The sequence below is a fragment of the Furipterus horrens genome, unplaced genomic scaffold, assembly GCF_987537825.1.
Source record: "Furipterus horrens unplaced genomic scaffold, mFurHor1.1.pri manual_scaffold_10, whole genome shotgun sequence".
Lineage (NCBI taxonomy): Eukaryota > Metazoa > Chordata > Mammalia > Chiroptera > Furipteridae > Furipterus > Furipterus horrens.
In genome coordinates, this window is record NW_028327180.1 from 86,973,261 (window position 1) to 86,987,050 (window position 13,790).

The following is a 13,790-nucleotide window of genomic DNA, read 5'->3' on the forward strand; positions in this document are numbered from 1 at the left end:
TAAATGTATCCATGGGAAACATGGAGAGCCACTAAATGCTGTGCTAAATTGCATTGTAGACAAATAGGAAACAGGAGAGTACAGTATATGTTAAATTGGTGCTCATACTGTATAACGAATAAAGCACAAAACAGATAAAGAAGAAATTGGTAAAGGTTGCTAAGCCATGAATTGGAATGATTGAGTTTCTACACTTTCATACCAGAGATATTCCCTGGTAAGATAGGTATGTGTCCCAATCCCACTCAATTTTAATGAAATAATCCCTTTTAATTAAATCTTTATTTATGTTTGAAGTGGAAAGACACCTCTATTTTTAGATATATTTTCCCCTGGGCCTTTGGAATTTGACCCAATTTCCAGTTCCATACCTTTCCCTTTTTATATCTTGCAGGAGCTTTGGTGTGGGTAGAATTTCAGCCTTAACTTCGTGTCTTGTTAACTATGTGGCATTTTGAGCCCCTGATTCTCTATCAGTAAATTGAGTGAAATGTAGAAATGAAAGTGGAAGCTCATTGAAAGCTGAAAATTCACATGTGAATTATGCGTTATTAGTATTGCATGGGGGGCATGTCATCGTATCGGGAACCTGGAAATAATAAGATTAAAAAGCTCTGGATATGGATGATGAAGATATTCTGTTCAAAGGTGACTGAGACCCTTAGACGCCCAAACTGTGACTTTTGATTATTTATTTATTTTAATATTTATTCCTCCATTTACGTACTTTAACAAGTAACTACTGAGCGTCTTAAATGGATGTGCCGCTGCGCAGGATACCGGGGTTCGGGGAGCCGATGTGCACGCAGTTTTTGTCCTCGTCCAGTTTCGTGAGTGAGATGAAAAATAAAGAACCAAACGAATACACGCAAAGTCACGACTATGGTGGGTGCTTTTAAGGAAAGGACCATGTTATCATAAGAGTATATAAGGAGGGGTTGGAGTATTTTACCTGCTGAGTGAAGTCAGGGAAAATGTCCTTAAAGAAAGTGATGGTTGCTGTGGGACTTGAAGTGTAGGAGTTACCACAGTTCCTGTGGGAGGAAGTAAGAGCATTCCAGGCCAAAAGCCTACCATGCGCACAAGTCACAAGACAAGAGGAAGAAAGGCATGTTCATTAGAGAAGTCTAGAATGTCTGGAAGGCACAGAGCTAAGAGGAAGTGGGGCATCAGATGGGGTTGAGAGACATGCGGGGTCCAGACTGTGGGGCCGTGGTCAAGATTCTGGCCTCCATCCCAAGGACAATGGGGAAACAGTTGAAGGGATGATGTAATAATGAGGATACTGGATCCCAGGGATCATTTGGGCAGAGCTGGTCTTAATCAGGCTTCATACCAGCTAGTTGAACCCTATCATTGTGTTTATAGAAAGGAGTCATTTAATGTGAATTCTTCACTACAATGAGGGATTTGTAAGTTTACGCCTAGGAGTGCGTTATCAAAAAGGCACTGAATATAATTCCGGGTAGCATTAAGAAATCATCAGACTATGTCCACTTACTCAGTGAATAAATAGTGGCTATTTTGTAGAAGTCGTTAGGATAAAAATAGGCCAAATTTTACTTTGAGCTACATCTATTAAGTATTTATTTTAAAAAAACCCAAACTATTGTTCTATACAAACAATTAAAATCCTACCTCAATCAACATTATGAATTTCAGTAAAATCCTAAAAGAGGTGAAAGGGAAAGGCTATGTGTATCTGGAGAACACATTGCGTGCACGAGGGCCAGGATGAGCAGAGGCCTCAGGTGGGAGCGGGCAAGAGTGCTCAAGGAGCAGAGGAAGTGAGCAGAAAACCGGCAGGAATTTTGGGAAGAAAGTGGCAAAGACGTTTTCAAGCCTCCTAGGGGATTGTGAGGATCGTGACCTTGACTCTGAAGTAAGAGAACAGTGGAGGGTTTGGACAGAGGAATAATATCACCTGACTTTTATTTCAACAGGCGCCCTCTGGCAGCTGTGTTGAAAGCAGACCTAAGAGAGACAGGGTGGGAAGCAGGGAGATGGTGAGGAGGCCCTAGCGATGGCCCGGGCAGGGGCTGAGTGGGACGGGGTCCGTGGTCGTAGCATGGAGAAGGTGAGAAACGGGCTCGGGCTTTGCCGACGAATTGGGTGAGTCAAGGATGGCTTCATGGGATTTGTTCTGAAAACTGGAAGCATGTAGTGACCATTTCTGAAGGAAGGAAGACTGCTGGGGAGAAATCTCAATCTTACACATGTTGACTTTGAGAGGTCTGCGAGTCTCCACTATGGAAAACCTTTCTAAAGCTAAATATCGCCTGTCTCTCTTTAAAAAAAAAAAAAAATCAGTATTATAATGTTAACAAGACTCTTCCCTTTACTTGATCTTATCAAAGATTCTGACCATGCAGGTCAGATTCAGCCACTTTGCTACTTAAAACTATCCAATGGCTTTCTACTGAATGCGGAATAAAATCTAAGTTCCTCACCACAGTGTCCAAGACCCTCCCTATACGTCCTGCCGGCCCACCTTGCCTCGTAAGCCCCCCTCTTCAGTCATTGTGCCGCTTCTGTGGGGGCCTTATTTCCGTGTCTTGAACATCCCAAGATCATTCTGGTCTTAGGAACCTGCAGTTTCTGTTGTCTCTCTCTGGAATACCCTTGCTACTGTGTTTCTTCTGCGCCAGAGACTGTGTGATCATTCAGATTGCGGCCCTCATGCTCTCTCCTCAGAAAGTTCTTCTGTAATCATCGTTATGGTCTCGGTCCTTCTCACCCTTGAAATGGCTATTTATTTATTTACACGTTCATTGAGTGTCTCCCCGCTCCCTGCCCCACCAGGTATCTCATCTGACTAGTTTCCGCGGTACTCTCAGCACCTAATACAGTCTTTCCTGTGGGATGTTGTGTTAACAGTACAGAATCAACAGGTCAGACCATTCCCAGTTTACATATGAAAACGAGGCTCACAGGGAACAGATACCTTCCTTGTGTTCACTGTGCTTTTCTGTGAAAGTCTGACCTGACCTTTGTGGAGCCCGAGAAAGACGATGCCTAGGGAAGGGCTCCTGGTGGCTTAACTGGGTTCAAGTTAAAACTACAACAAAAACAAACAAATGAACAAACAAACACATGAGCCCAGCAGCCATGGGACACAGGGCCCTTTCACGCACACCGCGCTCTGGGAAAAGCTGGCCCTGCGCTGTCCGCATCCGTGTGCTTCTGCCCTCCGAGCTGTCCTTTAAAGGAGCACCAGGAGTCCTGTTTCAACCAGCAGGACTAAGGCTTTCCCCGTCTACTCAGACCTACACGGCTGTTTCCCCACCAGCTTCTTTATTGATCCATTAGAGTGGCTCCATCATGAGCAACCAGGACAATTCCTTTTGGACCAATCAAACTGCGAGGATTTGGAGTCCTCATTGGCATGAGGATGGACCAATCGGGGACCTGGGATGGGGACTTGTGTCTACATAAGTCAGTTCCCTTCTGGCTCTGAGAGCAAACTTTCCCTTCCCACCAAAGGCTGGAGATTGCCTTTCCCCAGTGGGAGCTAAAACACAGAAGATGTCTCACTGGAGCAGAGCGGGGAACCCCAGTGCAGCGTGGGGCAGAGCAGGCCAGGCTGTTAGGGGTCACTGTCTGACTGGAAAAGTGGTCTGGCTTCAGAACACGTCATCCCGGGAACTCCTGGCCCTGGGGCTCCCTAACAGCAGTTCTGTCTTCACAACCTGCTGTCATAGTTGAGGTGTGTCACAGCTGTGCTCTGCCACAACTGGGCTAGTTTCACAGAAAACATATCCTCCTTTACCGCACCCCAAATTGGAGATTTCTTTTGGTGTTCAATTGACACCAATGGCCTCCCGTCAATGATTAAATGCGTAACTAAAATAAGGGAATCTGTCTTTAGAAAAGGGGAAACTAAACCTAATTAGGCCCACCTGATGTTTGGAAAGTGGCTTTCAATCCAATTGCCCCCAAAGGATAAAAATATTTTAATGATGATCCATATATATTTCCATTGGGTAGGGCTACAGCCATAGCTGTTATTAAATACTTCTAGAAAGACTGACTTTTACTACTTAGAAAATGCCCACAGATCCCACAGGGATTGGGGAACCCATTTTACTAGACAAATCCTACCCCAGGTGTGCAAACTTGGCTGCTATTGCAGCAGTTTCATCATACTCATCACCTGCTGCTCTCTCGTTTTAATAGAACGAACTGACCAGATATGTAAAATTCAATTGGTCAAATCAGTTGACTCTTTTAATCTACCTTGGCCTAAAGGCTTTCCCTTGGTATTGCTTAATTAAAGATCAGTTCTTTTTGGTATATGCCAACTGTCCCCTTCTAAACTTGTGACCAGAAGGCCTGTCCCGTGAGGTTCGATCAGGGAATGTGGGGACTTGCCTTCATAAGGAGACCTTCTAACTTCCTGCTAAGAACTTACGAAGGCCCCTGAAATCAGTGCAAGCGCATATGGCAATCTTCCCACAGTGCACTTCTTGGAAATGGAACCAAGCATCACGGCCCACAACCTGGGTACGTGGTCTGTCCGTGAAACATGCCCAACAAGGATTCCCCGCAGCCCTCACTGGAGTGGACCTCACTGCATATTGTGAACTAATCCCTGAGTTGCAAGGTTAAATGGTACCGATCCATGAATTTGTTTTTTATTAAAAAAAAACAAAAACAAAAACAAATCCTAACTTGTACCTCATTCACCTAATTGAACACCCCAGCCTGTAAGTACCTCAAATTGCGGTTACCGAGAGCTTGGCTTTTGCCTTGACAGTTTTGCATCTTTTGGGTGTGTATTGACCTTGCTGAAAGAGATCAGAAAATGTTCTATTTTGACCTGGTTGGTGTGGCTCAGTGGATTGAGCACCAGCCTGTGAACCAAAGAATCACTGGTTCGGTTCCCAGTCAGAGCACATACATGCTTGGGTTGCAGTCCAGGCCCCCACTTGGGGGCTTGTGAGAGGCAACCAGTTGATGTAGCTCTTACACATTGATGTTTCTCTCCCTCTCTTTCTTCGTCTCTTCCTCTCTCTCTAATAATAAATCAATAAAATGTAACAAAAAATGTTCTATTTTGTTGGTATTATCTCTTAAGAAGCTATTAGCACCAGTTTTATAAATGGATATAAGTAACTCATAAACTGGCAGCTTTCTTTGCAGTTCTCTCCTTTTTCTCCTTTCTGAGCTTATTCTAATCTCTGACTGTCACTTGTAAACATCTGTCTATAACTGATGGAATGACTGTCCTTTGGGTCCCAGTCAGCTCTGCAACAGAAATTGTCATACTTAGGAGCCAAGTAGCACCGATATAAGGTAAAAAGTGACAAACTGAAGTGTTGGGGAGGGAAGAGCTCACAGGCAAATCCCTCAAAAGAGTCCCTTTACCACAAAGCTGAGACTTTGGAGAGACATATTAAAGGAAAATAATTCCTAGAAAACTTACACATGTGATTAAAACACCCCATATACTGAAAGTAGGGAAATTGCTGCAGGATTAGTCTGAATAAAACGTGCCAGAGACTGCCCCTAGGTGTCCTCAAGACTGCCTGCTCCCTCCATGCCACCATAAAAGGGTAGAATTGGAGGCAACATGTCACCTCACCCTCTGTCCCTCTGCAGAAGTCATTCCATCCAGAGGTTTCCAAGGGTGTTTAAAAATGGAAATTAACCAGCCTCATCATCATGTCTCTCCATAGAGATGGTTCATTTAAGTAATGCAGAAATTTACCTCAATGGCCTACTCAGAGCCACCTGAGACATCCTTTGTGTAATCTGGAAAGGGATGTTCACAATGTAAAGTGACGTTGCAGCCTCACTGCAGATCTAAACTCATCGCACCCCTAGCAAGTACCACTGGAGGGAAGAACGGATCATCTTCTTGAATCTTTAGAGCAAGGCTCCTTCCAGTTGGCCTTTCCTGAACCTCACCAAGTGTCCAGATATCTGAAACCCAGATTTCAGCTCTCCTTTTGCCTATCTTATTTGTTCCAAAGCTGAGTGACGACAGAACATGAATTTTTAAGAGATTTTTTTTAATGAATCACTTTGATTAAATAAGTAGTTGGCCATGTAGTCTTTTGTTAGCCCAAACTTGCCTATTTATTAACCACTTGTCTTATTGCCACTCACTGTGCTAGACACAGGGAAGACCACAGTCATGCTCCTGCCTTCGTGGGAAGGGCGGACAGTGAATGAGAACCAGGTGCCTGTGGTCAGTGCTGTGAAGATGACAGATGTGGTGGCCTGGGTGAGGCGGGTAGGAATGGGTGGGTCAGGAAAGTTTTCCTCTAAGCAGATGATATTTGAACTATGATGACCTGGAGCGTGAGACTAAGACTTTTCATTTTTTAAATTTTATTGTTGCAACTTACATATTTTTACGTCTAATAAAGTAAATATCAATCTTTAATATCCGACGTAAACATGAAGCTCATTGGGCGGGGATGTAGGGGGGTGTTAAAAGGTATTTCTTAGATGTCCAGCTAGTAGGCTAATCAGCTGAACTTGGGTCCCGGACTAAGGACCCCGGCGGTTCCATGCTTCAACCAAGCAGAACAAGGAACTTGACCTGTTATTCTTTTGAACAGTGACCTATTCCTTTGAGCAATGACTTGGGGAATAGCAGTGACCTATCCCTTTGTGCAATGACCTGGGGAATAGTGGAAAATTTTTGTCTATACAAGCTGTATTTCTGTCCAACTTCCTGCACCTGCAGGAACAAGAATGCACCTGAAATTCTTTATAAACCCCCCAATCCCTAAGGTTGGGGCTGTCCACCTAAGTCCAGCTTGTGGACGGGTGGGCAGTCACTGGCCAGCTAATAAAGGCTCTTTAAATTCTCATTTGGTTGTCTCCGACTGTTTGGTTCTTGGACTTGCTCCACAACAGGCGGAAATCCCTTTTTTTTTTATTCCAGAGCCAAAGGGTTGTGAGACCAAAATGTGAGAAAACCACTGTAATTTACCCCCACCCACGCACGCCTGGTCCACGCCCTGCTCTGACCTCATAGGTGCCACTGTGATGCAACTGCAAAGCCCACCCTATATATTCTGCCGTGGCGGGGCTGAGAGTTTGTCCGTTAGAGCCCAGGGAGCTGATTGTGGTGACCTGTTGGACTAGGACTTGCGAGCTTTGTTCTTGCCTCTTGCCGTTCCTTTGCGAGTTTGTTTTCTTTTGCTTACTGGTTTGGTTTTCTTTTGTTTTGTATCATTTATTTTGCATTTTCTTTCTTTTCCTTTATTATTTTTCTTTCTTTGAATTTTTCTAATTTGTTTTTCTTTATTTTTTATTATTTATTTATTTTTTCGTTCTTTTTTTTTTTTTAATCTTTTGTTTTTGTTTTGTTTTTGTTCTCATCTTGTAGCCACCATGGCTACAGCAGCCACCGCTGACCTTCAGGAGCGCATCATTGGCGATTACATGCTCCTGCGCACCATTGGCAGTGGGTCCTTTGGCGAGGTGTGGTTGGCCACGCACTTGCCAACGGACACAGAGGTGGCTGTCAAAATCATTACTCAGTGCTTTGAGAATGATTATTTTGAAGAAGTTGATTGTCATAAGCAACTAAAGCACCCAAATATCGCACAGCTATTTGAGCTGATTACCACCAAGAAGAAAAGGTACCTCTTCATGGAGCACGTCAGCGGAGGGGACTTACTCGAATACTTAGACAACTGCGGCCCCATGACCGAGTCAGCAGCCCGACCCATCTTCCGGCAGCTCGTATCGGCACTTCAGTACTGTCACCTGAAGAAAATCGTCCACCGGGACCTGAAGCCAGCAAACATCCTGATGGACGGTGAGAGGAACGTCAAAATAATAGACTTTGGGTTTGCTAGGGACTGTCGGTACTACACACTAAGCAGCTTCTGTGGCACCCCGCGCTATATGGCCCCGGAGATCTTTCGGCGTGTCAGCTATGACGGCCCGAAGGTGGATGTCTGGGCCCTGGGGGTAGTTCTCTATCGGATGATAGTGGGGGTTTTGCCATTTGATGGGGTCACGGTTGAGGAGGTGGAGAGTAAGATCCTGAGTGGCGAGTTCCGGGTACCACTGTCTCTATCCGAAGAAGGTCGAAATCTTTTACAAAAATTATTGACCCTCAACCCCAGGGAAAGGCCCTCCCTGGTAGATGTGATGCGAGACCCATGGGTCAACATGGGCTGGGGGGAAGAACTGAGGCCGTACATCGAGCCGCGCTGGGGTGACCTTGACCCCGAGGTGACAGGCAGAATGGAGGAGATGGGGTTCGGAAAGGGGCAGATCCAGAGGTCATTGACCCAAAGGACATATGACAGGGTCATGGGAACCTACCTGATTCTGAAAACCACCGCCAGGATGAGGGCCCGCACCATCCGGGTTAGGCCCTGCCCCTCCCCCGTCTCCCGCGGAGGGGAGAACACAGCGGGGCCTGCTGGTCCCTCAAGCCGCCCGCGGTCAAGGACGGATGTTCCCCCAGCGGAAGCCAGCCTGGCGTCCGGGACCGGCACTTCCCTCCCCGGCCCCCAGGCCAGGACGGCCACCCCCAGCCCCACCCTCCAGTGTGACCCCCGTGGCTTCCCCACCGCCCCCCGCCGCGACAGCGCCCGCAACAGCGCAGGAGCCCCGGAAGGACCCGCCGAGGAGAACCGCGTCCCGACTGCACAGCCCGATGGCGGGAGCCCGGGCTCTCCTTCTGCCCCCAGTCGGGGCTGGCGGGGGGCGGTTCGCAGAATCTTCGGGAGGTTCTTAAAGTGTGTGTGCTGTGGGCCGTCCACGCGCAAGCAGCGGCGCAGAAGGAAAAGAGTCGCGCCAACATAAGTTCTGAAGTTGTGGGCGGCCCACGGCACCCGGAGGAGGACACACAGCTGCGGTGAGAGCGGCGCCGGAAGCGCACACCGTGACACCGTGCGCGCGTGCAGGTGACAGGGCCCGGCCGGTGGGCGACGCCGAGTGCGAGCTGCCGCAGCGTTCTCCGCACGGGACCCCCACCAGGAGGGGATCCCGCATCTCATGGACTGTGTTCTCCTGGGGCCCTTGTCCCCTCCCCTGCTCCCCTTTGCTCCCATGTTTGTGGTGGTTCTTCATACAGTTCTTGGTTTTTGCAGATTTTGTAATAAACTTGATGATTGGATCCAGAAAAATGTTTTGGAGTCTTTGTTTCTCATCCTCTCTGCACAGATTGGGGCTGAGCACACGGTGTTTGAGAAGCGGGCAGTGATGTGGTACATACGTGGGCTTTGCCACGGGAACTCCCAACAGTTAGGAATGTGGTTTTATAGGCAAAGGCCCCTGGGTCAGCACGGGCCAGGGGCAGGGTCTGGGCATGCTGGGCAGGTTTCCTACGCCAGGGCCCAGCAGGGGGCGAAGCAGGCAGCAGTCTCTGCTGTCGGGCAGCTGGCTGGCAGCCTGGGTGCTCTGTGACATCAGCAGGAGCCACCTGTCCCGACCTGCTGGCTTTGCTTGCTTCCCTCTGGGCTGGTGTCATTGTCCCGGGGGCTTTCCCTTTATACAGTCTGACCTGTGAAGCGCTGGAGGAAGAGCGCTCCAGGCTGAGGACGCAGCCGAGCTCAAGGCCACCAAAGCTCAGTGAGCTGGAGTGAGAGCAGCAGGAGACGTGGCCGCAGATGAAGGGCAGCCCTCGTGGGCCATGGGAGGTGGGTCTGCTTTACTCTGAGAACAGTGGTCAAACCCGTGGAGGGTATTAAGCAAGGAAGTAATATGATCCAATTTGTGTTTTAAAGCCAGTCAATTATGGTGAATATTCTTTTTCTGCAAAGATTTTTATTGATTTCCACACATTACAAGACTACCTACACATATTATGATTCACCAGGCAGGGCAGGTTTTCCTATAACTGCTGAAGAAATGTGAGTCAGAAACTGTGTGTCTTTCTCACTTTAATCCTTACCACCCCAGTGCCCTGAACATGTTAGGAACACAAATTAATCGATTATTTTAAGAGGGAAAGCCCTCCCTGCCTCTGCAGAGCCGATTTGTTGTTCTTCTATCACTGATCAGCTGATCTTCTTGCCCTGGGCATTGAGGAACCTGCCGTGGTCCTGTGATGCATCTGTCCCCCTTCCCTGAGATCCCAGCATATGGCCTAGACCTGCATGTGACTCATCACTTTGCATTTGTCATTCAGTGGTTCCCTTGCCCCCTTGCCCTCATCCTCCATTCCCCGAGTTCTTGGGGGCCGGGAACTGTGTCGCTCCCCTTTGTATTTCCCCTTGTTATCAGAGAGCCAGGTCCAGAGTGGGTGCTGAGAAAATGGTGGACAGGTGAACTGTCAACCCTGTGACCATACAGGGCACTGTCCCCAGTCAGGACACATTGTAGTGAAAAAGGGACTGTGGTGAACAATTGTGCTTCAACAACAGTGTAAAGCTGGGCTGGGCTTGAGCCGGGATGTACGCGCCCCAGCGAACATTGTGAAGCCTTATGAACAAAATGGTGAAATTTCTAGTTCTGGGTTCTCTTAGGAGGCCTCATACTCACTCCATTTGCTGGAGCTGCTTTAGCCCGATGGTCCTCACCGCATGGCAGACGTCATAATATACACAATGTTTCTAAGTAGCAAGGGCATCAAGGTGAAGTCACATAGACTCACATGTTCACAGTGTGACTTCCTTTTCAAGTCTACTTTAGTATTTTTAATTACTACAAAAAGAAGCTCTCAGTTTGGTGCTAAGTTATCTTTAACCCCCTCAAGCCCCCACTGATCTTTATTTTCAAATGAAAAGTAAACAAACCTCAGGACAAGGACATTTGACTAAGAAATGGTACTTGCCAGGGCACCCTGGTTTCTCTTATTTGATAATGGTATTGTCACCAGGGAAACCCTGCTTCTTCTCGCCAATGCAGGGAAGAATGACAGATGAGTGTGCCTGTTTGCATGCACGCACAAGTTCTTAGTGAACGGGAGAGCGAGAGAAAGGTTGACCAAAGGCGGGGTGGCAAGCTCGCCCTAGGGTGGCCACAGAGGCCCTGCAGCCAGAGGGCCAAGAGCACCATGGGGGCCAAGATTCCTTTGTTCTGAGCACATACACAGTCGGTGGGATGGGGGTGAGGAAGTTACATTTTGATTGGCTCATAAAGGTGGAGCCAGCTCTCCTTGCGGGGGAGGGGGCGCGGGGGGGGGGGGGCAGCAAGCATGACTGCCCATACTTAGGTATGTGTGGGGGGCTCTTTACCTGAATCCTTACCTTGCTGCAGACTCTATTTGTCCACCTTGTTGTAAAACACGGAAGTGAGGGGAGGCAGTAAATTAAAGTCGGGGGAGTTACCCAGAGTTATTCATGGGCTCTTCCCTGTGGGCGCCTCTCCCGCCTTTCCGGCCTTGGGATGAAAGCAGTTTCAAAGGCTTTCTTTCCTAGACGGTGGAAAGGATACATAGAATTTCAAGCCAAAAATTATCCTCTTTTTTTTTTTTCATGATTTTTTTTTTCTTTTCTAGCAGCAATGGGTGTAGAATGGCACGGCTAGTTTTTTAATGAGGGGAAGGGACAACAGGTAAAAGGAAGTGAGGCTTAATACGGGTTAGTATTTCAAAATATTTAATCATCTGGTTAGTTCTCCACGAAAACCTAACATAGACCACCAGAGAAACCCAGTTAAATGAAGCCAAGAGAGGGGAGGGGGCTTCCCAGTGGGGTGTGTGAAGATGGCTTCATGGGAAATAGAATCTCTCTTGGATAGAGAAGAGTGGGCGTGATTTCAGTTGGAAGGTTTTTGGTAGAGAAGCGACTGGAAGCGGTTTCTCAGGAAGAATAGCCAATTAAAGGGCAAGGAGAAATCGGAGACCATCTAAGACTCAGATGAAAACAGTTTCCTTTTCTCTAGAATGTTGAGAGCGTTCTGTTTAGTGCACGCTCTCTAGGGTGAGGCGGCGTGGGTTTGAATCCCGCATCTGCCCTTTCCTCGCTGTGTGGTCACAGATGAAGTGCTTAACCTGTGCCACGGTTTCCTCAGAGTAAACGGGGTTACAGACGGTACCCGTCACATGGCGCTTAAGGACAGTTAGGTGCATAGCATACAGTACATTTTCTGAGCGGTGCCTGGGGCATAGAAAGCAATATCTCTATGAAATACAATAGTGTTTGTGGCAATTAGAACGTTATTAGGAAAAAGAGGGAAAAGCTAAGTTTTAGAAAAGTCATGAAGAGACTTAAATGAGATGAAGAAGGAACTGTCTAGAAATGGTTTAGTGAGAAGTTCATCTTGGCAATGCCACTTAATTCAAAGCAAATATAATTCAAATAAGATTGTGCATTATAATGATGAAGCAGCTCATTAGAAGTAAAATACCCAGGTCACCCCTCACCCCACCCCCCTAGCGACTGTGATTCAGTAGGTATAGGGGATGATGAGAAATCTGTATTTTTAACAATGACGATGCTCAGAGCTGGGATTGGGATGAGGCAGATAAGGTGCCCGGGGAGCACAATTTAAGGAGGCCCTTAACCTCCTTATGGGTGTTCCAGCGCCATGTTGGCCCTGAGAGTCAGTGCCTCTTAAATTTTGCATCCTGGTTTCCTGCCTTCACCCTGACCTGCCCCTGAGATTCTGACTCTAGTGGAGGCAGAAATCATTCATCCCTTCATTAGACATATTTTGTGGACACCTGCTCTGTGCCTAGAATTATTCTAGATGCCTCACATACATCAGTGAACACAGCAGACCAAGATCCCTGCCCTTGTAAAGCTTACATTTAGCAGAAGAGACAAAACTTAAGGACCAAATAACCAAGTTGTAAATGATGTTAGAATGTGGTACGTTCCATAAAACAGGACAAAGGGTGCCGAGCGCACGTGCGGATGGCCTGCGTTACAGCAGGACCCAGGCCGGTGCTGAGGTCCCGTGTCCAGCGCCCTTACTCAGAGCTCTCAGCAGCGACTTCCAGAACCTCCCCTGCGGTGAAAGTCCTCTGCAAAAAGCGTGTTCCACGAGCCCCTGGCACTCTCTGCCACGGGGCCAGGCAGGAGGAAGGGGCTGTCATTTCCACCCATTTGCCTCCCTTACACCCAATGCCCCAGAAGGTTGAGCTCTTTCTGCGCCTGCCATCAAGGTGGTCACAGAGTGAACTTGCCAGTTACACAGATGGTCCGGGTTTTGGACTAAAAACCTTCAGTCCTTGGAAATGATTCTGTGAAGGAAATCTAAAGGCAAACTGACTGTGCAATATCACTGAAATGAAAAAGCAGGCTGTGATGCTAAAAAAGTCAGAGAAGAGTGATGAATTCTGTGGTCTCCTTAGTGTTTGTCATGTACAAGTGTCACAGAATTTAAGGACTGGAAGGGGACCTAGGCAATCATCTAGGAAAGCAGATATGAGTGAGAGTTGGGAGTGATGAGGGCAAAGACCATTTAATTAAGAAAATCTCCTTTGCAAAAACAGTGAGGAAGGGAAAGAGCCTCTGTTACTAAATACGGGGACCACGCCCAAGGGCTGATCCATCAGAACACGTGGCAATTAGATGTTTGAAGACTAAAACAGATGAGACAAAGGGCACAAAAGGGCAAGAACATTTCAGAAAAGGAAATGAGCCCCCACCAAAGACATAAAGCACTGAAGTTCTAAAATGCGTTCGGTTCTGTGTTGTGCCGTTGCTGATGCACGGGCAGGAGAGCATGGTATTGAGAGCAGGATACCATAAAGCCCCCTGTAACAGCAGTTCTTTTAAATACTACATTAAGTGAACGAGCTGTAATTAAAGGCCACTGATTCTGTGGCCGGGAGCATTGGGGGACAGCATTAGAAGAGCGTTTTCTCGTTCATTTTGTGGTTATTTATTGGGCAGCAACTAGGTTTCCTTTGAAAGATAGTG